The sequence below is a fragment of the Podarcis cretensis genome, assembly GCF_951804945.1.
Source record: "Podarcis cretensis genome assembly, chromosome: 8".
Lineage (NCBI taxonomy): Eukaryota > Metazoa > Chordata > Lepidosauria > Squamata > Lacertidae > Podarcis > Podarcis cretensis.
The window spans coordinates 77,798,808-77,824,388 of NC_137177.1; the positions used below are offsets into that span (position 1 = coordinate 77,798,808).

Here is a 25,581-nt window from a genome sequence, read left to right on the forward strand (position 1 = left end):
TTTCCATGAGAAACTACCCAATTTGCACTTCTTACTTGGACTGACACTCGAACCGAAACTCAGCCGTCCTTTGAAATTCTCACTTCTCTGAATCTTGTAATGCAGCTCTCCAATCGAACAGTATGGACAAAAACATATACTTTAGGGGAAATCATGCATAAACAAGCATACATTACTGGAAAGAACATGCAAAAATGCTTTCTACTGGGGGGGAAAATGCTTGCAAAAGTGCATACAGCCATCAAAACTGCGTGCAAAACTGCATTTATTAGGGGTATTATTATTATTAATTGCACGTTGCTGCAGAAAGGTGAACTTAATTTAAGTTTGGGGGGGGAAGAGAGAAATTGGCAGATACCAAAATGGACAAATTCATCCATCCTTAATACACATAAAAACACACACAGGTTAGTGTGACAAGGTCAAAGGCTTGATATCTAGGCAGCAGGAAAACAAATGTATTGGGAGCAAAAGTTTCCCTAACCCCCCCTCCCCCATTTTAACATAAATACATCATTACAATTTGTGAACATCAAGGTTCCATCTGGAACAAGGAGGTGGGTGGGAGGAAAGGGGTACTTGTTGTTTATTGTTGTATGACTAATAAAATAAAAACAACAAGAGCAACAACCAAATTCTTTTATAGTTTAATCGGACAACAGATGGAGCGTGCATCTCTTTTTCTCTCACCTTTCACTCAAGACCAGATGTACTGAGACAGTAATAGGAAAAACAGACATAATGTATGTCTGCACACACACACACACACACACACACACACACACACTGCCCATTGCGGCAAAGAAAAACGAAAATGGTCGTTTTCTTTTTGCTAGGAGGCAGGCTGGCCACTTTGCAGGGTGTCCACACTGAGTCAGAGAGCATAAGATTGAAGCACAGGTGACACTGCTGCAACTTGCCTCCAACTGGAACACCAGCCAGCCACACAACACTCAAACACAAACAGTACGGAGGCCAGGAAGAGACAGAAATAAATAGGAGCGTCAAACGTCCCTTTGCCCTGGTCAAACATGCACCGTAACCACTCCCCAAACAATTTGGCAACCTTGCTCCTGCTAATATGCTCTTGGGCTGTTTTAGCAAACCAATTAAGCGTAATCATTAATTATAAAGGGGGGAGCGTGAGAGAGAAAGAGGATATAGAAGACGTATGGAAAGGTGAGAGAAAGGCAAAAGTCTGACAGCAGAAGGGAGGCCAGGATGAGATGTGGGGGCTCTGTCCAGTTCACTCCACCCAAGACAGAAAAGCCCCATCGCCCCGTATCCAGGTGGGTGGTGCTTTTCAAGCCAAAGAAACACCATCCCATATAAATCCAGTTTAGACCCCAAACTGAAGGGTCTCCCTCTCCCCACAAAACTCCGCCAAGCGTTCTGTTGGTATCGGTTTAGGTCCAAAACAAGAAGCAAGACAGGCCCACTTAACCCAAAGGCAGCTCAGACAGATTGAACAGAGCGATATGGAGATACGAGAAAGGCGGTCAAAGAACAGAGGTGCATACCAGAGCTCAGGAACGCTCTCCCTCCGTGACAGGGTAGCCAGCTCTCCTGGAGAAAATGCCTTGAGAGGAGATGAAAAATTGACTTTTTTTTAAAGAAAGACCCTTGATTATGCACACTTGGAAAACTGACTAAATTACTGTCTATCCCATCGGCTCCCCAATGGGCCTGGCACCCCCTGAGAGCTGGGGGCAGCTGTCAATGCATCCCATACTTCCTCTGCTTCCAACCTCCATTTCACATATTTCTCTTTTGTTTTGTTTTGGGGGGTGGGGGGGTTTGTTTCGCTTTCCTTCTTGAACACACGCATGCTCACCCCCTCCTTGCGTTCCTCCTCTCCCCCCCTTACAAAAGTCTCAGGTCTGTGTCAGCCCAACGGACAGTGCGGTAGAGTGGGGGGGGTGAGAGCGTCATGGAAACCGCCCCTTCCCTGGGCAAACATTCTGTTTGGCCTCCGCGTCCCGAGACCCTCTTTTAAGGAGCTGTCAGGACCCCAGGAGAGTGTCACACGACCCAAAGACCAGGCGTGACGGAGCCTATTTTCTGCCCGAAATTTGATTGATTAAAAAACTTTTTAGGAAAACCATGTTAAAGGACTAAAAAAAAAGAGAGAGGAGGAGGAGGAGGGCGAGGAAAGGCGGGGGAGATGCATAAAACAGAAAGGACCACGGGAAGCAAGGATGGAATGGGGGGCAGGCAGGGAGAGAGGGGAAGCAAAAGCCTAGCTGGTGGGTTTCCTAGGTAATAGCGCCAGGGGACGAGTGTCAGTTGTAGTTAAACAGCATAACCAGGCCGAAAAGAAAGGTCAAAGGAAGCATGAAACTTTACCACAACAGTGACTAAGATAATGAAGTAGCAGGGATGCCCGGGAAGAAGGGAGAAGGGAGGGGGGACCCGAAACACACTTTGCGCACTCCAGGTGACTGGCTCTGGGTAAGTCTTGCTAACTGCCAGGGCTGCCTGGGAAGACGCAAGGGAATCTCTGTAGGTCTCTAGTCTTCCATTGTCATTGGTCACCATTAAAGGTAAAGGTAAAGAACCCCTGACATTTAAGTCCAGTTGCAAACGACTCTGGGGTTGCGGCGCTCATCTCACTTTACTGGCCGAGGAAACTGACGTTTGTCCGCAGACAGTTTTTCCGGGTCATGTGGCCAGCATGACTAAGCCGCTTCTGGCGAAACCAGAGCAGCGCATGGAAACGCCATTTACCTTCCCGCTGGAGTGGTACCTATTTATCTACTTGCACTTTGACATGCTTTCAAACTGCTAGGTTGGCAGGAGCAGGGACTGAGCAACGGGAGCTCACCCCGTTGCAGGGATTTGAACCGCTGACCTTCCGATAGGTAAGCCCTAGGCTCAGTGGTTTAGACCACAGCGCCATTGGGTTTTACCAATCAGAAAGGCCACAAAAATGTCACAGTGTGGAATGGTGCTTCTCAGGGTTCTAGCTGGCCATGCCCTTTCCCATGATATTCCATCCCATTCCCTGTTAGCCAGTCAGCATTCCACACCCACTGAGCATGTTTGGTCATTGCTGCGCTGTTCCTCATCCCTGAAAGTATTAAGGTAGTAGCCTCTGCGAATCCTACTTGGAGAAGACCCGTTGATGGATGTGACAAACTTAGGTCCTATTCAGAGAAGGACTTTTCTGGATATAATCCTTTGGGGAAAGTTCAGGTGGAAACAGAGCAGCCTGAAAGCTAGTGATTTGCTCCAAAACAAACTCAACTCTCAGATGGAGTGGTCCTAAGTTCTACAGCTAACCAATGACTGGTCTGGCCATAGTGACACATGCCTGAGTTACCTCTTCTTCAGATTACTGTAACATGCCCTGTATGGGGCTGCCTTTGAAAAGTGCTCAGAAATTTCAACTGGCTCAAAGAGCTGCAGCCAAATTGTAGACCAGGGCTGGTTACAGGTAGCATATGATTCCATTATTAGAATAGCTCCATTGGCTATCAGTCGGTTTCCAGGCACAATTCAAAGTGCTGATTATGACCTATAAAGACCTATATGACTTAGGTCCAGGCTATCTGAAAGAATGTATTCTCCCATACGAACTTGCCGAAGCTCTGAAGTAATTGGGGGCAACCCTTCTCTCAGTCCCGCCTCCTGCGCAGGCACACTTCTCGGTGGCTGCCCCTAGACTCCCTGAAGAAACCAGATTGGTCCTCTCCTTGTTCTCCTTCTGATGGCAGGTGAAGACTGTTTTACTCCTGCAGGCTTCAGGGAACTGACAGCTTTTAAGGAAAGGGCTTTTAATAGTGCTGTGCTGTTTCTACTATCTATATTTTAATAATTTTATATATATATATATATTAATTCTATAATAGTTTAATTACTTTGTAACTATTATATTTTATATATTTTTTAGTTTTCTGTATTTTATTTGTGTTTTAATTTTTGTGAGCTGACTTGGGTCTTGGTTTTGGGAGAAAGTAAGTAAGTAAATAATTATGTAAGTAAGTATTCACAATAGTTTGACAACTCGAACAAATTCCTTAGAGGGGAGCTGGGCGGCTACCTGTTGGGGATGCTCTAGAACAGTGTTTCCCAAACTTGGGTCTCCAGCTGTTGTTGGACTACAACTCCCATCATCCCTAGCTAGTGGGACCAGTGATCAGGGATTATGGGAACTGTAGTCCAAAACCAGCTGTAGACTACAATTTTATGTTCCCGTGATCTCAAACAACCATTCCAACCCTATGGGTGGTACTCAAATAGGTTTTATTCAGAGCACACTCACTGAAAGGAATGGACCTAACTTAGTCATGTTCATTGTTTTCAATGGGTCTACTCTGAATAAAGCTCAGCTGAATACCGCCCTTTGATTCTACATCCAAATAAACCGTGGCAAGCTGTGCAGCCACTTCCTCACACACATAGGAGCCGTGAGGGCTTCAGCCTTCACAATAAAATATTTAAGGGGGTTGAGCCTCGTTAAAGGCTATTCCCATTCAAATGTGGGTGTACTGCATCATGTGATCAATTATGCAGGGCGGGGCTTCCCTGGGCCCCCACAATTTATTATTCAAATTGGCACCTCTGTTCACACAGAAGCCCTTGGGGAGGTTTGCATGTCAACAGATGACAGTAAAGACAGAACTGAGGATTTGCAAGGCAGATAATTCAATCTCTTAATCTTCCTTACATTCAAATGAAATAGCTTCCCAGTAACTCCAGAACAGAAAGTTCTGTACTAGCCAAGGAACGGACCATACTGGAATCACAGGCGTTACAAAATGCTGCTATACAAAACTTGCTTAATTTCATGGGTGCAATCCAGAGGAAAGCAGTACCCTCTTTATTGCTGATGGAGCCAAGGGCTCTTGCTTATATATCAGCATGACCTCTGTGCTTAATTTCCTGGGGTGAAGGTGTGTTGCACTGCATGACTGAAAATGTGGCTCGCAACAAGGGCCAGATGTTGCCAACCCCAGGCTGAAGAAATCCTATCTTTCCTCCACCTGGCCCTTTTCTCCCAGAAGGAAACCCACACCATAGTCTCACATGTGCATGTGTATCTATATGCGCATGTGCATGTATTTATTAAATGTGATGGCAAGATTACGTGTCATAGAACTGTGGTGGGTGGGAAACTGATTCATGGCTCTGCAACTTTGCGAATAAGTGCCTTCCCAGCAAAGGATTGGGCTGCATACTCTTAAGACATCCAGAACTTTGAGCAGCATTTAAAAAGCAAGCTTTGGGGAAGGGGTTGCAATTCAACCAACTTTTATGCAGATTAGACTGACTGAAATTAATAGGCCTAACTTAGGAATGTTCATTCATTTCAATGGGTCTACTCTGAGCAGGCCTGGCACTGAATTCCACCCAAAGGAAAATAACATACCCTCCAACATTCCTCAAATGAAGATAGGGACATTTCTCACTCCCAGCTGACCCTCTTCGACTCCCCCTCCCCCCCCTGCCCCCACAGAACATTTCCTATTAGAGGAAGGGCAAGCGCCGCCACCACTTCACCAGTGGGACACAGCAAACACACCCTCCCCTCTTAATCCCTTTGATCCCGACTTTATTTTATTTTATTCATAGGTAGAGTCACAAACGCAGGTGGCGCTGTGGGTTAAAGCCTCAGCGCCTAGGGCTTGCCGATCGAAAGGTCGGCGGTTCGAATCCCTGCGGCGGGGTGCGCTCCCGCTGCTCGGTCCCAGCGCCTGCCAACCTAGCAGTTCGAAAGCACCTCCGGGTGCAAGTAGATAAATAGGGACCGCTTACCAGCGGGAAGGTAAACGGCGTTTCCGTGTGCGGCTCTGGCTCTGGCTCTGGCTCTGGCCAGAGCAGCGATGTCACGCTGGCCACGTGACCCGGAAGTGTCTCCGGACAGCGCTGGCCCCTGGCCTCTTGAGTGAGATGGGCGCACAACCCCAGAGTCTGTCAAGACTGGCCCGTACGGGCAGGGGTACCTTTACCTTTTACTAGAGTCACAAAAAGAAAAATACACACCGATAAATACATTTTAGAAAGGGGCAAGATTAGATGCGGATGCACAAAGCATTTTTTAAAAGATTTTTTGCACTCTGCTCTGCTCTCCATTTCTTCCCACCCTCTGCCTGCCCCTCAGAACAGGCATATCACACAGGGCTGGGCCTCAGCGCCGGCAGCCTCTCCTCCTTCTCCAGCAGCCTCTACGAGCTGCCCAAGGGAGGAGGCTGGCAGCAGTGGCCGTGGAGAGGCAACAAATTGCAGCCGCTGATGCTCAGGACAAGTGCCAGTTCATCCTCTTTCCAGAGCTTGGCGGTAGAAGCACTGGCAGGGGGAATAGGGATGTTCCAGGATCAAATCAGAAGCCAGGATGGCTTTGTAATGCTGGGACTATACAGTGGACGTGCGGGTTGCAATTTGGCACTTCTGTGCATGTGCAAAGCGCGATTTAGCGCTTCTACGCATGCGCGACCGCCGAAACCTGGAAGTAACCTGTTCCAGTACTTCCGGGTTTCGGCAGCCTGTAACCTGAAAAAACGCAGTCTGAAGCGTCTGTAACCCGAGGTATGACTGTACCTGGAAAATCAGGACACTTGTAGGGTATGAAATAGGCCCTCAACCAAGTAAGATAATTGATCGTTTACCTGGAGATGCCATTAAAAAAAATAAAAATCATTTATGTAACCAAGCATTTCAGTTTTTAATATTTCAGTCTCTGACGTTGCAGCTCCTTTGCTTCTACTGTTTTTGTGCGTTTGAAGTTTTGTTTTAGTTCTTGTGAAGTGATGGTTCTTGTGAAGTGATGCTTCTTTCATTGCGGTGCTTTGCCTGGCACATGATGCACCTTAGACAGGCAGGTTCCTTGCGCAAACACAGCAGGGCCCCATCTTTCCTATACACTGAAGGCCGTATCACACCATGTAAAACAGTCCTGGCTTCCCCTAAAGAATCTGGGGAACTGTAGTATGTCAAGAGTGCTGAGAGCTGTTAGAGGAGTCTCCCTGCTCCCCACACGGAGCTACAATTCCCAGAGTAAGTTAACAGTCAAGCCCTCTTCCTGGGGAACTCCAGGAACTGTAACTCTCAGCACCCTTAGCTATAATTCTCAGAATGCTTTGGGGGAAGCCAGGACTATTTAAAATGGCGTGCTACTGCTTGAAATGTATAGTGCAGGTGGGGCTCAGGTAACAGGCAAGCAGGGTGAGGTGGAGGGCAAGCAGGCAGGGTAAGGTCAATTAGGCAAAGTGTGTGCTGAAAAGGAGGGCAGCCAAGGGATTAATCCAGTTTACTTTTGGTGTCGTACCTGATGACAAATTGATGTGTACATTCATTTTCTTTTGAGACAGGAGCTCTCTAGTAAAAGTTTATCATCTCGGTATGCCTTGGAAGGAATCGTGTAATCCCCGCCAAAATTAATAACTCCTAAATGAAAATTATCTGGGGTTGGAATCTGAGAGCCTAAGTGTGAGCTACCAGCTCCAATTCAAGAATGCCTTCCCGAGTATTTTACATCTCGGGCCCTACAATCAGCAGGGGAGAACCTGGTGATGGTGGTGGTTCCCCATATGAGGAACGCCCGCCCCGGTGGGGTGCATCAGCCCCCCTCATTATTGACTTTCAGGTCAGATTTTTAAACATTGCTGTTCACCCAGGCATTTTGATGGTCGAAAGATACTGCTCCAGGCTACCTTGAAATTGTTCTAGTATGTGAGTGTTTCTTATTGCTTTTAAATCATAGAATCATAGAATTGTGGAGTTGGAAGGGACCCTAAGGGTCATCTAGTCCAACCTTCAGGAACGCAGGATGCTCAACTAAATCATACAAGACAGATGATCACCCAACCTCTGATTAAAACCCTCCAAGGAAGGAGAGCCTACAACCTCTCATGGAAGTCTGTTCCACTGTTGAACAGCTCTTACCCTCCATCTTTCATGTGACAGCCCTTCAGGCTATCATATCTTCTCTCAGTCTCCTCTTTACCAGTTTAAACATACCCAGCTCTCTCAACCATTCTTCATAAGACTGAGTTTCCAGACCCTTGATCATCTTGGTCACCCTCTTCTGCACATGTTCCAGCTTGTCAATATCCTTTTTAAATTGTGGTGCCCAGAACTAGACACAGCATTCCAGGTGTGGTCTGACCAAAGCAGAATAGAGTGGGACTATTACTTCCCTTGATGAGGACACTAGAATGCAGCCTAGAATAGCGTTAGCTTTTTTTGCTGTTGGATCACGCTGTTGACACATATTAAGGTTGTGGTCTCATAAGACACCTAGATCCTTTTCACATGTTTAATTTATTATTTATTATATTGTTTTCCCGCCTCATTGTTTCATGGCCTGTGCTACTTCGGGAGGGAGAGCAGGACAGAAATTTAATAAACAAACTAACAAATGATATTCTTTTGACTCAAAGCAAAACTCTGTCGTTCCTTGTGCATTTGGGAGAGAAAAACCATTTTGGCTTGCATAAAATTTTGAAAGGGAAGCCGCCCTCTCTCTCACCATCACCCCACAGCCCCAAGAGAGAATAAGATTATTTTGGCTAAAACACTCCCTTTTCTCTCTTCCTCTATCACTACTTCAATCTAATATTCAAAAAGCAGAAAAAGACTGACGCAAACTTGCAAGGTGGTGTGGGGCAGAGGGAATGCAGCTAACAGCCGTTTCAGCGAACAAAAACCTGGTCAGATCATGCTGACCTGCTATGTTCTCTTGCTACTTAGGGAATGAAACACAATGCAGCCGTTTATACAAAGCCGCGTTTGAAAAGAGATCTTTCCTTGCTGCTACTGTGGGAAGCTGGCATGCTTCAATATATATTTGTTAAACTTTCCCTCTCCCTATGGCGAAGGCTCAGACTCACACACGTAAACACGCCTGCTCTGAGGCTGCAGCTTCTCAGGCAACCGCAGACTCACATCCTTGGAAACAGCAATGCCATACAAGGTAAAGGTAAAGGTAAAGGGACCCCTGACCATTAGGTCCAGTCGTGCCCCACTCTGGGGTTGCGGTGCTCATCTCGCTTTATTGGCTGAGGGAGCTGGCGTACAGCTTCTGAGTCATGTGGCCAGCATGACTAAGCCGCTTCTGGTGAACCAGAGCAGCACACGGAAACACCATTTACCTTCCCGCCGGAGCGGTACCTCTTTATTTACTTGCACTTTGACGTGCTTTCGAACTGCTAGGTTGGCAGGAGCAGGGACCAAGCAACGGGAGCTCACCCCGTCGCGGGGATTCGAACCGCCAACCGTTTGATCAGCAAGTCCTAGGCCCTGTGGTTTAACCCACAGTGCCACCCACGTTTCTTGCCATACAAGGTACTAGTTCACGTTAGTTTAATGTCTCGGCCGCTTGTCAGGAAGGGAACCAAAGGCCTTCAAGTCAGAGTTGGCTTCGTCGGGCACAGGGACGGCCTGTCCAGCTTTGCTGCCTGAAACAAAATGGGGCCGTGCCACCCCTGCCCTCCCTCAGTGGTGAACAGTACCACTTCTGCAGCTGCCAGAACGCCCCCGTCTCACTGAAACTCGGGGAGACAAGAAGCATGCTTTCATGGCCTTGCCATGTGTGCTCTCTGCAGGGTGGAATGCCCCCCTCTCACCGAACTCAAATCCCAAAAAATCCCAGGGACTGTGGTTGGTTCAGGGTGCAGGGAACTGTAGCTCTGTGAGCAGCAAACTGCAGATCCCTGGGGTGCTTTGGAGAGGGGGAGTTATGACTGTCAAAGTGTGATAAATATGCTTTAAATGTATGGTGCAGATGTGGCTTCTCCCTCTGAAGTGGGTGCCGATTTCAGGAAGAGGAGGACAAATGGGCATTACTCAGGGATGGGGGCCCACTGCAAGGATCTTGACCAAGCTCCCCCCCCCCCACGCAAAGAAAAAAAGTCTGGACTTAACAACACTTATTCCAGTCTATAAAAGCTCCACTGCCCAGTTGCTAGGGAAGGGTTGCAATTCAGTGGCAGAGAAGGTGCCAGGTTCAATCTCCAGGTAGGAAAGTTTCCTTGCCTGAAATCCTGGAAAGTTATTACTTAAAGGTTTAAAAACTTGTCAGATCTGCTACTTCCTCCCATTCTGAGTCATAGGCCACTAGGGTGTGTAATTTTTGGGGGTTGGGGTGGGAGGAGAAACTTATTTTTTGCAAATCTATTCAGTCAGGGGTCATAAAAATATGTTTCTAGTTGTGAAGAATTCATATCCACTATTATATTTGTGACTGGGCAACATTTAGCAGGTTAAGTCTACGTTTGATCAAGAAGTGCATAAACTGTTTTCGGAAAACCAAATAATTTTAATTTTATCTGAAAATGTCAGGTAACACTAAATAAATAAATTAATAGCAGCAGCAGCAGCAACATCATCATCAAAACAACAAGAACAACAAAATATAATATACCTGCAAGTCCTTGGCAATCATTTTTAATTCTTTCTCTGCAATTTTACAGGCAACCCCCCCCCCCCCCAGTTTGCGTTCCTTGACCCTGCACGCATCAGCAGTGTGCAATAAGCCTGCCCCGCCCCGTTACGCCCCTGTTAAGTCCTGTCCCTATTATGCCCCCATTCTGTTGTCTTCCAGGTCCAAAATGACCCATGTGTCAGCAGTCACATGGCAACTGAACGTGCTCAAAATGTTTGCAACCTGTACTTACCGAGCAAAACTGAATTATATTAACTTAACCAAAATATCTTTTGAATTCCCAAGTCATGCTACAAGTTTTTAGCACCTTTCATTTTGGGAATTTGATAGCTGAGAAAGTCAACACGCCCTGGTATAGGCTTTTGCAGCAAGCTGGTTTGTTCCATGAACTGCCCAGCAAGATGCCCCACCCACACAGTTCCTGATCCTCCAAGGTTCGTGACTGGCGCTCGCTGCAAGCCTAGGTGGGTGCCTTGCGGGGGGAACGTGTGCGCACCCCACGGAGCACATGCAAAAGCTCACACGCACCGAACCCTCTTTCCCCACCGCTGCCACCACCACAGTCCGGGAACTGTCAAGAGAACATGAGCAAAAGCTGTTTCTTGACAGCGAGTCATTTATATTTTAGCTTCGTTCCATTATCCTAACGAAGCCTTCATCAGCAGATGCAATATTAACAGCAGAAAAACCAGCTCATTACGTCCGGGGGGAATTCATCAAGACGACAATCATGCATGCTATGTGCGCCCCTCCGCCCCGAAAGGGGAAAAAAAAACCTTGGAAGAGGCCACTGGCGCAGTTATTTATTTATTTTTCTGCCTCCCTTCACTACCCCATTGCAAGCAGAAAAGGCTAAAAAAGCAACATATCCAGATGCTTCAGACTACAAGCACCATCCAAACCAGTCAGTGCTGGCTGGGGCCAATGGAAGTTGTAGTCTAAAGCACCTGGTTTAGGCTCTAGGCATAACCTGTAGAGCCAATGGCTGCACCACAGACCCTGAATGCGATCCGGGTTCTGGAAGGCAGCTATCACTTTGGGCAGGTTGTCAGCCACTTAGCACCTTAGGTCACCTTCTCTGGAATAGGGTGGATTGGGCCCACAGGCTTTGCATAGCTAGGACTGGTTAGCAAACCAAACGGCTGATTTAGGCTGATGCAGAAGGAGCATGAGCAAAGCAGCTCCTTATCTTCCCTGCTATACAGAATCTGTCTAGCAACATGCCATAGAGGAAGAATATACAGCTTCAGATATGGTGAGGAGATTGGAGTTCACATTTCTTAGGGGAGGGGGCTTCCTGGGCAGCATGTTGGGGATAGGCGGGGCCAAAGTCAAAAGTAGGCAGGGCCAGGAACAAAAGTGGGAGGAGCAACATGGCTCATACCTTTCAACCACGCAAAAGCAAGTGGCTCCTACCTTTCCATCTTCCAACCAGGCAAGCAAGAGGTAATGTCGCAGCTCAAGGATGAGTCCCAGAGAGCCAGTGGGGCATAATGGTTAGAGTGCTGGACTATGACCTGGGAGACCATGGTTCGAATCCCCACCCAGCCATGAAGCTCACTGGGTGACCTTGGGTCGGTCACTGCCTTTCAGCCTAATCTACCTCACAGGGCTGTTGTGAAGATGAAATGGGGAGGAGGAGAACCATGTACACTGCTTTGATCTCCTTGGGAGAAAAGGTGGCATATAAATTTAATTATGATGGTGAAGTCTGGCAAAAGCACTCGAGGAGGGCAGAGAGCTTGGGTGGTGAGGGGGTGTGACCTAGGAAGACTCCCGAGGGCCTGACAGAGGTAACTGGGAGGCCACATTCAGACTGGAGGTTTTCAACCCTTGTGATAAGGAGTCATGCCCAACTGTTTACAGACACATTCAATAAACACATTTTAATTTTACTCGGGGGTAGGGGTGGCAAAGCGCAGAGCCCTCCAGACAGATGAGGGCGTAACCCTGTCAGCGACACGGGCCTTGCTGCTAGACCCAAAATCTCCGCTGCAGCATTTAATTTTCCGCTGCTGCTCCGGAGCTACTTCCCCCAAGCGCCTGGGCCCACCCACATGCTCCCAAACTCCCTCTCAGGCTTAGCAGCTTCAACAAGGGCCAACCACCACCATCAACCCCCCACCCCCGAAGCTAGAAGTGGGCTTTGACAAGCCTCGTTTGAACGATTATTTCCATCCCCGGCAGGGACGGGATTTATTTATTTGCTCAAAAAGAGGGGAATTGGGTTCCTGGGATGTCAAGTCTGATCTGGCTTGCGCTCTGGTGGAATTAAGGAAGACCCCCGTTTTGTCCGACAACATCCCTAAAGTCTAAGGAATTGGGCGGGCAAGCTCTCTAATCACGCCGCCTGCAGGGACAAAAGCTCTGGCTGACCCTGTCAGCTCCGTTTACCCTTGCTGCCTGTCTGGCTCCCACGCCCCCTTTCGCCACCCCCTCCCTGCCACATCTGGGCTAATTCCAACTCTTCCAGCATCCAGCACACAAATCCTTTTCCAGAGTAAAAACTGCCCTGAAAATTTAATTTTTTTATTTATTAATTATTATTATTAGATTATCTGGCAAACTCTGGGCTGCTCGAATTAATCCTAATCAGGAGATTGATACCTATTGGTGAGCTTCATCAAAGTTGCTGAACTGTTCCAAGGACCCATTTTTGCTCTGCCCCCCCCCACCCTATTTTCATACACAGGTAGCAAAGGAAAAGAGTTTCTGGTTTTGAAACAGTTCAGCTGCAGACAATCTAATCCCTGTTATTGTAAATTAATAAAAATCAGACCCCCTCCTCCTTCCTTTCATCAGGCTGCTTGCAGCTGATCCCCAAACTGCAAACCGGATATTTTAGAGGTGGGAAAGTTGCATAAAGGTAAAGGTAAAGGTACCCCTGCCCGTACGGGCCAGTCTTGACAGACTCTGGGGTTGTGCGCCCATCTCACTTAAGAGGCCAGGGGCCAGCGCTGTCCGGAGACACTTCCAGGTCACGTGGCCAGCGTGACATCGCTGCTCTGGCCAGAGCCAGAGCCAGAGCCAGAGCCGCACACGGAAACGCCGTTTACCTTCCTGCTGGTAAGCGGTCCCTATTTATCTACTTGCACCCGGAGGTGCTTTCGAACTGCTAGGTTGGCAGGCGCTGGGACCGAGCAGCGGGAGCGCACCCCGCCGCAGGGATTCGAACCGCCGACCTTTCGATCGGCAAGTCCTAGGCGCTGAGGCTTTAACCCACAGCGCCACCTGCGTCCCTTGGAAAGTTGCATAGAAAAGGGCAAACGACACTGTGCAAAGCGTTTGGGAACTCTCACAAGGAAAGGCTAAAGTGCAGGTGTCAGCAAACTTTTTCAGCAGGGGGCTGGTCCACTGTCCCTCAGACCTTGTGGGGGGCGGAAGCGGACTATATTTTGAAGAAGAAAAAAAATGAACGAATTCCTATGCCCCACAAATAACCCAGAGAGGCATTTTAAATAAAAGCACACATTCTACACATGTAAAAACACACTGATTCCCGGACCGTCCGTGGACCGGATTTAGAAGGCAATTGGGCCGGATCCGGCCTCCGGGGCCTTAGTTTGCCTACCCATGCTAAAGTGGCTAATATTTGGCTCAAGAAAATAAAAGATGACATTGGGGGAGTATGCATGATGTAGCTATTGGTCTCCTTCTTGCCTAATACTCAAAGAGAAGAGCTAGGCCAGTGCACCCATGAGGCAAGGTGAGGCAACTGCCTCAGGTGGCAGGATCCAGAAGGGCAGCAGATCCAGCCTCCAGGGAATGCAACTCCTGTTGCTGCAGCCACAGCTTCAGCGTAGGAGGTAGGATCTACTGCCTCTTTGGCAGCCCCCCTACAATGTCGCCTCTACAGCGGCCTCTTGGAGAAAGCACTGCTGATCTCCTCTCATTCCTAGGGAGGAAATGGCAGAGGCTGCCCTCTGGGGTTTCCTGGGTTCTGCACTCACCCAGCATGATTCAGAGTATGCCCCTTTCCCCCACTGCGTGATGACCTCTGATTCCCACTTCAACTGTTGCGTAAGGTTGATTTGATTCCTCCCCTTGTTCCTAATGTAGATCTCTATTCCTCGCTCACTCCTGGTGTAGATCTTCACTCATCCTTTCTTCCATGGTGGTGGTTGGGGAGGGGGCAGCATTTTGTGGTTTGTCTCAGTTGCCAAAATGTATTGGGCAGGCCCTGGCTGGGTGTGTTTGTCCATTTGGTTGGGAGCCGCCTAAACTTTCTGAGAGTTTGCTCACACTCAATTTGAGTGTTTGCTCACACCTTGTGACATTTTGGTTGATCCGAACAAAGGTTTTACCCAACCATAGCATAGCTTTTGGGTTTTGCGCATAGAAAGCTGAAGGATGCAGGTGGCCCTGTGGGTTAAACCGCAGAGCCTAGGACTTGCCGATCAGAAGGTCAGCAGTTCGAATCCCCGTGACGGGGTGAGCTCCCGTTGCTTGGTCCCTGCTCCTGCCAACCTAGCAGTTCGAAAGCATGTTAAAGTGCAAGTAGATAAATAGATACCGCTCCGGTGGGAAGGTAAACGGTGTTTCCATGTGCTGCTCTGGTTCGCCAGAAGCAGCTTAGTCATGCTGGCCACATGACTCAGAAGCTGTACGCCGGCTCCCTCAGCCAATAAAGCGAGATGAGCACTGCAATCCCAGAGTTGGCCACAACTGGACCTAATGGTCAGGGGTCCCTTTACCTTTACCATAGAAAACTGAATTCAGGATGTTCCACTGAGGCAGACAGGAGAGACTCAGGAGAGACAAATGGAAGCAGTAACTTCAGACACTGCGTTTACAAACGCGTAGGGCACAAGGATATCTGCTGCTAGCTTAGACAGCAGTCCTATATGTACCTGGGAGCAAGTCCCAATGAACTCAGTGAGGCTTGCCTCTGAGTAAATATCCATAGGACTATGCTATGCTCTTTTAAAAGGGTATTAAGATGGTCAGCTATGCCTGTTTTCTCTGAGCAACTTTTCCTTTCCTTTCCTTTCCTTTCCTTTCCTTTCCTTTCCTTTCCTTTCCTTTCCTTTCCTTTCCTTTCCTTTGCTATGCTATGCTATGCTATGCTATGCTTTGCTTTGGAGTTTAATGGTAGTTGAGAGTACAGCCATCTCTGGAGGGCAACAAGTTCCAAACCTCTAGGGCATAGGATCGCAGGCCTACCCTGAAACCCACATTTGGATTTTGGATGCCAACAAACTGAAGAGAACCCCTCCCCAACAAAGCAGGTGGAATCAGTGTCTGTCTCCACCAGTCCTTGCATGACACTTTGTTAAATAAACAAACAAGGACTGGTCAAAACTGAGAGCGAGAGACAGACAGGACAGACAGACAGACAGAGGGGAGAGGAATTTCTCCACTGTGAATAAAAATAGGAAACGCTGAACAGCAAGCAAATCCTTGTTATCAGTTGTCTCAAAGTGCAAGCGCAATCGGGGAAGGTGGGGGAAACTGCCTGCCTGCACCAGTTTCCTACCCCCTCTTTCCTTTCTTTTGCCATTTATCAACAGATTGCACAGAGCCAAATGGGCACTTGCCTCACCCTGCTAAATAAGGCATTGGTATTTCTGATAAAGCCTTCAAATTCCTTATCAAGCTGACACAAGAAGAATATGCAAAGAGAAAGAGAGGGGGCTGCACAGTCTCCACGGGTCCCACCACCTCATTCTGCCATTCCCAGCTACCCCAAGGGAGCAATTCTGAGCTTAAAAAACACAGAAAAGATGTTGGGTGTGTTAATGACCTGCTTTAAGCTCAGAGGCAGGGCTTAAGTCAGCCAGGGACCAGAAAATAAAGTCATGTGGGTGGAAAGGCTTTACGGTGGTCTCCAACTCAATCCTGCTCAGATAAGACCCGCTGAAATTAATAGACCTAAGTTAGTCATGCCCATTGATTTCAGTTGGAACAATTGAGGGATTTGGGGATGTTTCGCCTGGAGAAGAGGAGACTGAGAGGAGATGTGTTAGCACTCTTCAAATATCTAAAAGGCTATCCCATGGAAGATGGAGCAAGTTTGCTTTCTCTTGCTCCAGAGGGTAGGACCAGCACCAAAAGATTCAAGGTACAAGAAAGGAGATTTGGATTAAACATCAGGAAGAACTTTCTGAGTAAGAGCTGTTCGACAGTGGAACCAACTTCTTCAGAAGGTGCTGGACTCTCCTTCCTTGGAGGCTTTTAAGCAGAGGTTGGATGGACATCTGCCAGGCATGTTTTAGTGGAGATTCCTCCATTGTAGCGGGTTGGACTAAATAACCCTTGGGTCCCTTCCAACTCTACAATTCTATGACTCTATGGTTCTATTGCACACTGTAGCCTCTGGCCCTTCCTGCCGCTGGCCTGTGGCCCCCAGAACATTGCCTGGTGCAACTGGAGCATGGAGTGCTGGGAAAAAGCTGTTCAAAATAGGGGAGCAAGGCAGGCTGTTGTGCCAGGACACTGGAGCCACAGCAAGCACCCAAGGGTGTTGTCTACTAACTGCAGCCCACTGCCAGATGTATGCACAAACCAGTCTCTGCTCTTCAGCTCCCACTTTGGTCATCTCTTCACTGTCCTCTCCACACACACCCTGCCCTGCATGTCATGACAAAACAAAAGCCTTTCCAACTCCGAAGTGGCATTCCTGCATGCCTGCCTCCTCCAGCAGGCCTCCTCTTCCAGCCACCGCACAAGCTGTTGTTTAACCTTCAAATTTATTATTTTTAATTATTTTGATTTATAAAAGCATGAGGCAGTTAAACCCACATTAAATAAACTCTGCATTACGGTGCTTAACAAAACACTGCAGAACTCCGGACGTCCGAGGACTCCATAAAATAACGGGCAAGATGGATGGATGGCACCGGGACAGCTCGTTACCCACCGCCTTTGGCAGAACACAGATTCACTCCGCTTGCCCTTCCACCACCCGCCTCCTCCCTCCAATGGGCGACTAATTAAAATGACAAGACAGACACCATCTCCAGCGAGCGGCCCACCGATTTACAGTATCCCAAATCTTTCCAACAATGGATGTCTTCCTCCTTTTCTCGGTGGGTTTCAACCTAAACACGGCCGTCTGCCGCCGTCTCCCGTGTAAGCCTGAAACGATGACGGATACGCTTTTGGATATTTGTGCAAAATTAAACTGGGATCGGCTGTCAGGGCTTTTGCACTGACGTGAATGTCAAACATGAACCAAACGGAGTACTGCGTGCTGTAACCATGAGGACTGCCAGCTTGGGGTTTTGGAGAAGATCCTCGAGCACTTGAGGATTCTAACAAAAGTTTGAAGGCGACACACTCCGCAACTCCCTCACTCTGCACACACTGCCGCCTCTTCACCATTTGGTTTCAAGCCAGCAACTTGCTTGTGATTCCATCAACAGCCTGGGTTCTTTAGGGATAGGTAGGGATCAATATAATAGTATAATAGCCCCTTCCACCTTATGACAAGTTCAGCCTGGCTAATGATCCTGAACTTCATTCAAATGAAGAGGGCTTCATTTCCACTTTTTATAGTCAAATCTGCAGCAGATCAGCAAGGATGTTGACACCCAATTGATAACCCAACAAAATGGTTATACCCCCCCCCCAATACCCCCAACTAAATTATAGCTGAAATGAAGAAAACTGGAGGGCCGGGGCAAGGACTTGCTTGCTGAACTTCAGAAACATAACTAAGACTTTCCAGTCCCAGCAGGCATTTTAAGGTAGAGTTCGGGGTTGTTGTTTTTTAAAAAATGTTCACTGTTTTATTACGCCATTTTCTGTGGATTGTTTCTATGTACATTGCTTAGAAATGCAAATCATTAAGCAGTATATAAATGCATTAAGTAAACAAACAAACCCGGAGTGGATGTTTGTGTTGGATGACATTTAGCTCAGTTTTGCCCTGGTACTCAGAATATACTCCTGAGATTGGAATTCTTTGATCTTAAATGCGCATATTTTGCACCAGACTCTGTCTAGTGAATCTTGGGGTTCCAGTAAAAAAAATTAAAAATTTTAAATAAGTAGATCCAGTGAAGTCCCCCACCCCCAGCTTAAGGGGTATGATGTGCTTGTGCCTCTCATCTGCGTTTAGGACAAGGCACTCTGGTTGTTTGGGTTAATCTGGGAAGGGGTGATGTGTGGAGGCTCCCAGCCTTTCAATGGGGTAGAGGACTTGAACCCCATGAGCTTCAGTAGCCCTGTCGATCTATGGCAGAGGGGGTTGAGCAAGGGATGTCTCCACTCCCTCATTTCCTCTTGCATTTCCCACTTGGGGAAGGAAAAACTTAAGTGATTTACACAGGAAATAGGTAAAGAGCAATTATAATTGATTGGGAATCATTTCCTGATGGTGCTGGCGGATGATTGATAGCGCCAGCTGGCTGCTAAGTGAACTGTGTGTTCATGAAAGCCGTTTTTAGCTTCTACCTATCCAAAGCCAAGCAGGCCACAAATCATCACATGTGCCCTCTCTTGCTAGGGAACCTGGCTTGTGGCAAAGTGGGTCTCCACAAACAGGTTCAGTCATGAATGGAAGGATGGATGGAGGGAAGAAAGGAAGGAGTCTTTCCCAATGTTTTGGATTACAATTCCCATCATCCCCAACCAGCACAGTCATGTTTTGGACTACAGCTCCCATCAGCCCCTTCCAGCACAGTCGTGTTTTGGAAAGCAAGTCCCATTAATCCATGGCCAGAAAAGCCATGTTTTGGACAACCACTTCCATCAACTGATGGGACTTGTAGTCCAAAGTAGACCTAAATGATGCCAGGTTGGTGAAGGCTTCCACAAGCCACACTGAAGCTAGGAAAAAGGACGGGGCTATATATATATATAACCACAGAGCCTAGGACTTGCCGATCAGAAGGTCGGCAGTTCGAATCCCCGCGACGGGGTGAGCTCCCATTGCTCGGTCCCAGCTCCTGCCAACCTAGCAGTTTGAAAGCACGTCAAAGTGCAAGTAGATAAATAGGTACCGCTCCGGCGGGAAGGTAAACGGCGTTTCCGTGCGCTGCTCTGGTTCGCCAGAAGCGGCTTAGTCATGCTGGCCACATGACCCAGAAGCTGTACACCGGCTCCCTCGGCCAATAAAGCGAGAGGAGCACTGCAACCCCAGAGTCGGCCATGACTGGACCTAATGGCCAGGGGTCCCTTTACCTTTATAATACTGAAAACAAGCAGCAGTGGGGGGAACCGCACACACAACAGAACCACCAGATGCCAAGGTGTGACGGTGAAATGCTGGAAGGAGCCCTCTGAAAACGGGGATGCAAATCCCACGTAAACACCAAGCGGCCAAGGCAAGGGTACCTTGAAACGTGGCACAATTTAAAGGCTCTTTCCCATTCCAGAGATGGTTTCTGGGCTTCTGTTATTACGAGCCAAAAGGAGGGGAGGGCGAGAGATGTTCACACCAGCCTGTCAATAAATTGTGCCTTCCCATTCCTCTCCGACGGGGATTCATTCCCTAATAAGGGATTGGCAGCTTTCTGGGTTATTTCGAGTGTGTGTGATAATGTTCCCTGGATACCAATGGCTTCCAAGGATCAGATAGAAAGGGGGGGGGGATGTTATATCTCATGAGGTAAAACATGGAATAGGGAGAGAGATTGCAGGCGGAAAGTGCGTAGAAAGGGACACCCCAGTAATATCGAGGGGTAGATTTGTGTTTTTTAAAGATGACTTTGGCACGAGTCTTTTAAAGAGCATAAAAGGTCCTTTTGTTGCAGAGAATCTCCTCTGGAGATTACATGCCAGGAACGCAGCACTGTCAGCAGCTGCCTTTGGTCACAGACAACTTTGCTGTTATTTGGACTCCTGTAGACCCAAAATGGAAGCCAAATTTCCATTGTGTTACAGCGGCATGGTCTGCACAGGAGCTGTGTGTGGCAGGAGCTCAAACAAAACCGCAAATAGCAAAAGCCCGTGCTGTGGACTACTGATGCTCAGCGCAAGTTGTGCAAAGCGAATGCATTTCATTTGTTTTGCTGCTGGCTCAGGACTGCCCAATAAGTGAGAGCACCAAATTTAAGAATGTAGGAAGCTGCCTCATACTGAGTGATGATGGGTTCATCTAGCTCAGCTTTGTCTACTCTGACTGGCAGCAGCTCTCCAGGATACCAGACTGGGGACATTCCCAGCCCTGCATGGACATGCTGGAGATTGAGTATGGGACCTTCTGCATGCCAAGCAGGTGCTCTGCATGTCCACTTACTCTTCCTGAGTCTCAGTGTTGCCCTTGTAGAGCTCTGCAGGCAGAAGTAAGATGGGGACAAAACTGGATTGAGTTAGTTCTGCCTATCGTTGGTTCTGGCTCCAGCTATCACTGTGTCTGGCTGTTGGGTTCTGGGCCTTCCACCTCATCAATCCAGACAGACACCCACCACCTCACAGAACAAGACTTTGGAGAGCACTATCACATCCTTTCTTGCTCTTCTCATGCTCCTATCCTTCAGCTTTTCCTCACAGGAAGCTTTCCACACCCCATATTCCTGCATCGCAGGGGGTTGGACTAGATGATCCTTAGGGTCCCTTCCAACTCTTTTGATTCAATGATTTTATTATTCTAAGCCCTGCGAGGAATGGCTGAAAGATCTGGGCACGTTCAGCCCAGAGTAGAGAAGCTTAAGGCTGCCTTCAGACAGCACTTTATTCTGTTTTCCTGACTTTTCCTTGGCTGATCATTTCCACATTTTATGTTTTTTCACATGACATAAAATTTGCTTTTGGAAATTTTGGAAGTTTGATGCTCATTCTCGTGTTGTTTCCTGAAGTAAAATCCATTAACTTGGGAAATCACAGGAGTTTTGCACAGTAGTTTCTTGTGATGAAATCTGGAGCAGTATCCCAGCACTCAGTTCTTTCCTGCCATTTACAATAAGCGCAACATGGCTGCATAATTGACCAACAAGCTACAGCTCTGAAACGCAACAGGTACCGCCATGTAAAAGGAACGTTAGAAACCAAGAGGCATTGCAACCAGTAAAACTAATGCAGTAAACCTCACATGTGAATGTAGCCTGAGGAGAGACATGACCGTCTTTCAGCTTATCCGGGCACTGTCATGAATAAAGATGGAGCTGACTCGTTCTTTTCTGCCCCAGGGGGCAGAATTAGAACCAGTAAGTGGAAATCACAGGGTTTGGCTAAACTGGAAGTTCAGCTCAACAGTCTGTCTCAGGAGATGGCTTTTCTGCCCTGGTCCTCACTGTTGGACAAAGAACTCAAACTCCTAGTTCTGCTTCTGCCAAAGCTTTCAATGAGTAAATCAGATTGATACATAGGCAAAGCACCAGGTACAAAGTACAGCAGGTGGAAGAAAAGGTTTAGATGCACGTTTGGCGCAAGCAAAAAAGTCAATCCAACAAGCAAAACACACCCTGCATCTTCCTTTTGAAGAGCAGGGCAGATGCAGTGCTTAGTGTGGCAAATGGCCAGAGTTCCTGGACTGGACAAGCAAATGGACACTCCTTTGAATGGGTTGGGCCTGCAAAGCTTGGTCGCCTTGCTGTCTCTGTGTCCGTGGAGGTGATGTTGGCACCAGCTTAACATCCAACTCACTCTCAGCCACCTCCCCAGAAGGAGGAGGCTCGTTACCGACAGGAGAAGGTGGCAGAGGTGGCTGCACAACAGAAGTTGTCTGATTAGAGGTGACCAATGTCTCAGGGACAGGACACTTCTTGATCCATAGATCAAGCTGTGAACTCTCTAGTTTGCTGGCCCCCTCTTTGGGTTCTGACTTGGGAGGGGGCATTTCATCTCCCCTAAACCACAATAACCCACCCACAGGTCAACAAACTCCCCTACCTCCTCCCATTCTTCCTCTGGATTGGACCATACCCTCCATGACACGTCCACGGGACTCATGACGCTTCTGCAGAGGCTGAAGGGCAACCCATCGGGGTGCTGGCACTGTAAGCTCACTGCCCCGGGCATAGGAGCCAAGCTAGGCGAGCGCCAATGTCCCTTACAATGCTGTGAGCCTATGAATCCCTGTGAGTTACCTCACTGATCTCTTTGGGATGATCCGGGAGAGCTTACAGAGAGCTGGGGTTATCGTTAGGGGTATGCCTTTATGAAAAACCTATCTCTTGGCATGTTGCAAAGGAAAATATGACTCCCGGGCTTGCTTGCTTTATTTATTTATTTATCTGCTCCCTCACCCAGCGGCAGATTTGTGCCGAGCCACAAGGGGTTAAGCCCACCAAGCTGCTTTCCCCCCCCCTCTGCCTTCACTCTACCTCAATTTCACTGCTCCCATCACCTTCCTCCCCCACCCCCTGATCTTACGGGCGGGGGGAGGGGGGAGAAAACCCATCAAAATAACTATTTTATGTCTCCAAATATGCAGATCATTTTCTTTAATGAAAGATGCTTGACGTCTCCGATCCAATTAATATGCAAATGCAGGCGAGGATTTATTTGTGACATTCTGTCTGGGTGAGAGAAAACAAAAAAGGCCTGTTAACCAAAACACTAATTGCTGTGACTGATTGTCACATATCATCATTTTCATAGGGTCTCCTCCATCCCCGGCACTCGGGAAGCCGTGATCCAGGACTCTGAGATTAACAGACAACCAAGGAGAAACAGGGCAACCGAGGCCCTACCTGCCTGGCACGCTTGGGTGAGCCTACGTGCCCATCCGAAACAGCTGCCAAACCCTGGTGCGGGGGGAAGCATTTGTCTCCCCAGCCCAGACTGGTGACCCTTCCGCTGTGGCAACGAGCAGAGAAATGCCACCACCTTTGCGGGAAGCTCCCTCCTCCCTCTTTGTGTTGGGAGCCATTTCCTAGGCAAATCAGGCCGGATGGAACCTTTCCAGAAAGAACCCGATGTATCAGGTGAGTGGCCCATCTCATCCAGCATCCTGTTCTTGCCCTGGCCAGCCAAATGCCTCTGATAAGCCTGTATGCAGGACCCGAGCGCCACAGCAACTCTCTTCTCTGGCAAATGGTATTCAGAAGCATACTACCTTCCCTTTAGAAGACAGCCATTAGGGTTAGTAGCCACCGATCGCTTGCTCTGTGCATTTGTCTCCCAGCCAACCTAGCAGGCCAAAGTTGCTCAAAAGCCCAAGGAAGTAAGCAACAGAACTTCCCAATGGGCTCCCAGCCAGCTCAAACATTCAACCATCTTGCCTTTTCTTTCAAGGTTGCCAGCCGCGGCAGCTGTTGGTCCCCTTGCTGCTGATGTCTTCCGTTTGCAGAGAGAAAGCAAGTGCAGCAAGTACAACCAAGAAGGAGAGAGAGAGAGAGAGAGAGAGAGAGAGAGAGAGAAAGTTGGGGGGCAAGTCCAGGAAATCAGTGTCAGTTAGAGGGGCCATGTGTCCTGCTTAAAAGAGGACAGACCTCGGTTTGAAGGCATTCTGAATTTGAAGGCCTGTCTAGTCCATGTTTGGCTGAAAGGCAAAGGAAGTCTAAAGAGGGGTGCAGCCTGAAGCTTTGAAGTTGCCCATCCATAGTTAGCCCTTGAACAACAGTCTGGACAGGCGGGCACAATGCTCACCTGGTCATGGTCTTGCCCCTTTTGGTGGTGAGGTGTATTTAATAAATAAACAAATCTATACTATTTCTAAACATGGGGAGGGGGGCAACTACTTGGCCACCCTTTGCAGAAGAAGCTGAAAGACTCTGCTGTGGCTGGCATTCAATGAGGCATTCAGTCAACTGTAATATACTTTGGGTGCTCTGGTTTGTTGGGTGCAATAAAATGCTGGGAGTGTGGGGTGCTCTTCTTCAGGGTTCCAGCTCCCCTTTTAAAACCACCTAAGCCATCAACGATATTGTGGCAGGAAGTTCCACAAACTAATTTTGCATCCTGTGAAGAACTACCCACCTGTGTGTATGAGCTCCACAGTGCTTAGTTCATTTTTTGGTTGCTATTTTGTTAATGTTGTTTTATAGATTGTGAATGCTGTAGTACTTTGTTGATCCTATAACATGGCTTTTATGATATTTGTGCTGTTTAGCTTTTTAAAAAAGTTGTTTTGTTAATAGTGCTTTATAGATCGTAATCGTTTCACCAATGATTTGTTAATTATTCTGTATGATATATGCTGTGTTTTTGGTGTTCTATTATGTGATTGTTATTTATTGTTTGTAAGCCACTTGGCGATTCATTCGAATGAAAAGCGGCAGAGAAATATAATAAATCAAATCACATGCATTTCTGCATGAGGCTTTCCGACAGCTGAGGCTATTTGGACCAGCTGATCACACAGAGAAGCAGCGGGCACCCTCTTCTGAGCCAACCAAAGCCTCCGGACATACAATTTGAGAATTCCTGTTACGCGACTCAGAATCATCATTTCCTTTGACCAGGTTTCACAGATGAAACATCCTTGTTTCAGGTCAGACTATTTATCCATCTAGCCCAATAGAGCCTGCTCTGACTGGCAACAGCTCCCCATGTTTCCATCAGAAAAGGGACTTCCTCGCAGCCTGAAACTACCCGGAGGTGTCAGGGAGTGAACCTGGGACGTTCTGCATGCAGTGCAGGAGCTGCTCCCGCGTTCCACCTGATGGCCTGCACTTCTCACCGCCTGCGTCACTTGGCAAGTCCTCGGGGCAGATGTGGAACCAGGCAGATGTGGGGCCTGTCAAACGCCCCCATTCCCAGCACTTTGAAGAACCGTGTGTTTTGAATTTCATCTCGGGAGTTTTTTTCTCTCTCCGAGACTTCAGCAGATTAAAGTTGAAATAACCTACAAATTACTTAATGTGTTGTAAATCTTCTGAAATTAAGGTCTAATGGGGAACACATGTCAGCAGGCAGAAGACAGTGCAAGGAAGTCGGGTTTTTCTCACAGCGAGGGAGAAACACCAGAGGGGGGGGGCAGGCGGGAGGGGGGTGGGAATGGAGGAGTATTGGCTCCTGGCGCCCTGCCGCATCCCAGGGAACGGGTGGTGGTGGCTGGAAACCAACAAGCCTCCATCACAATTGCGCTTCCAGGTTGGCAGCCCTGGGGCCGCTGATTTTACCACTCCCTGCGTCCGCAGCAGTCAATGAGGTTAAGCAGCTGAGTAAACCAAAGGCATCAGTCCCTGGGTGGCCGACCAGTAGTGGTGTACGGCAGGGAATGGCCGCAGCTTAGCTGGGAGAGCATCTGCCTCGTATGCAGAAGGCCTCAGGTTCAATCCCCAGCATCTCCAGGTAAGGCTGGGGCTCCTGCCTAAAACCCTGGAGAGCTACTGCCAGTTAGTGTGGGCCAATGATCTCCATCCTTG

At 48.1% G+C, this 25,581-nt stretch overlaps 1 protein-coding gene and 1 long non-coding RNA gene across 3 annotated transcripts in view; one reads left to right on the forward strand and one right to left on the reverse strand.

The window, feature by feature from the left end:
- Positions 1–25,581, reverse strand: part of CASZ1 (castor zinc finger 1) — a 446,064-nt gene that overhangs the window by 169,657 nt on the left and 250,826 nt on the right. The gene's annotated exons all lie outside the window — the stretch shown is intronic.
- Positions 11,670–23,815, forward strand: LOC307222252. Its single transcript, XR_013841680.1, has 3 exons — positions 11,670–11,853; positions 14,288–14,404; positions 22,871–23,815. It is a non-coding gene; the product is annotated as an uncharacterized lncRNA (long non-coding RNA).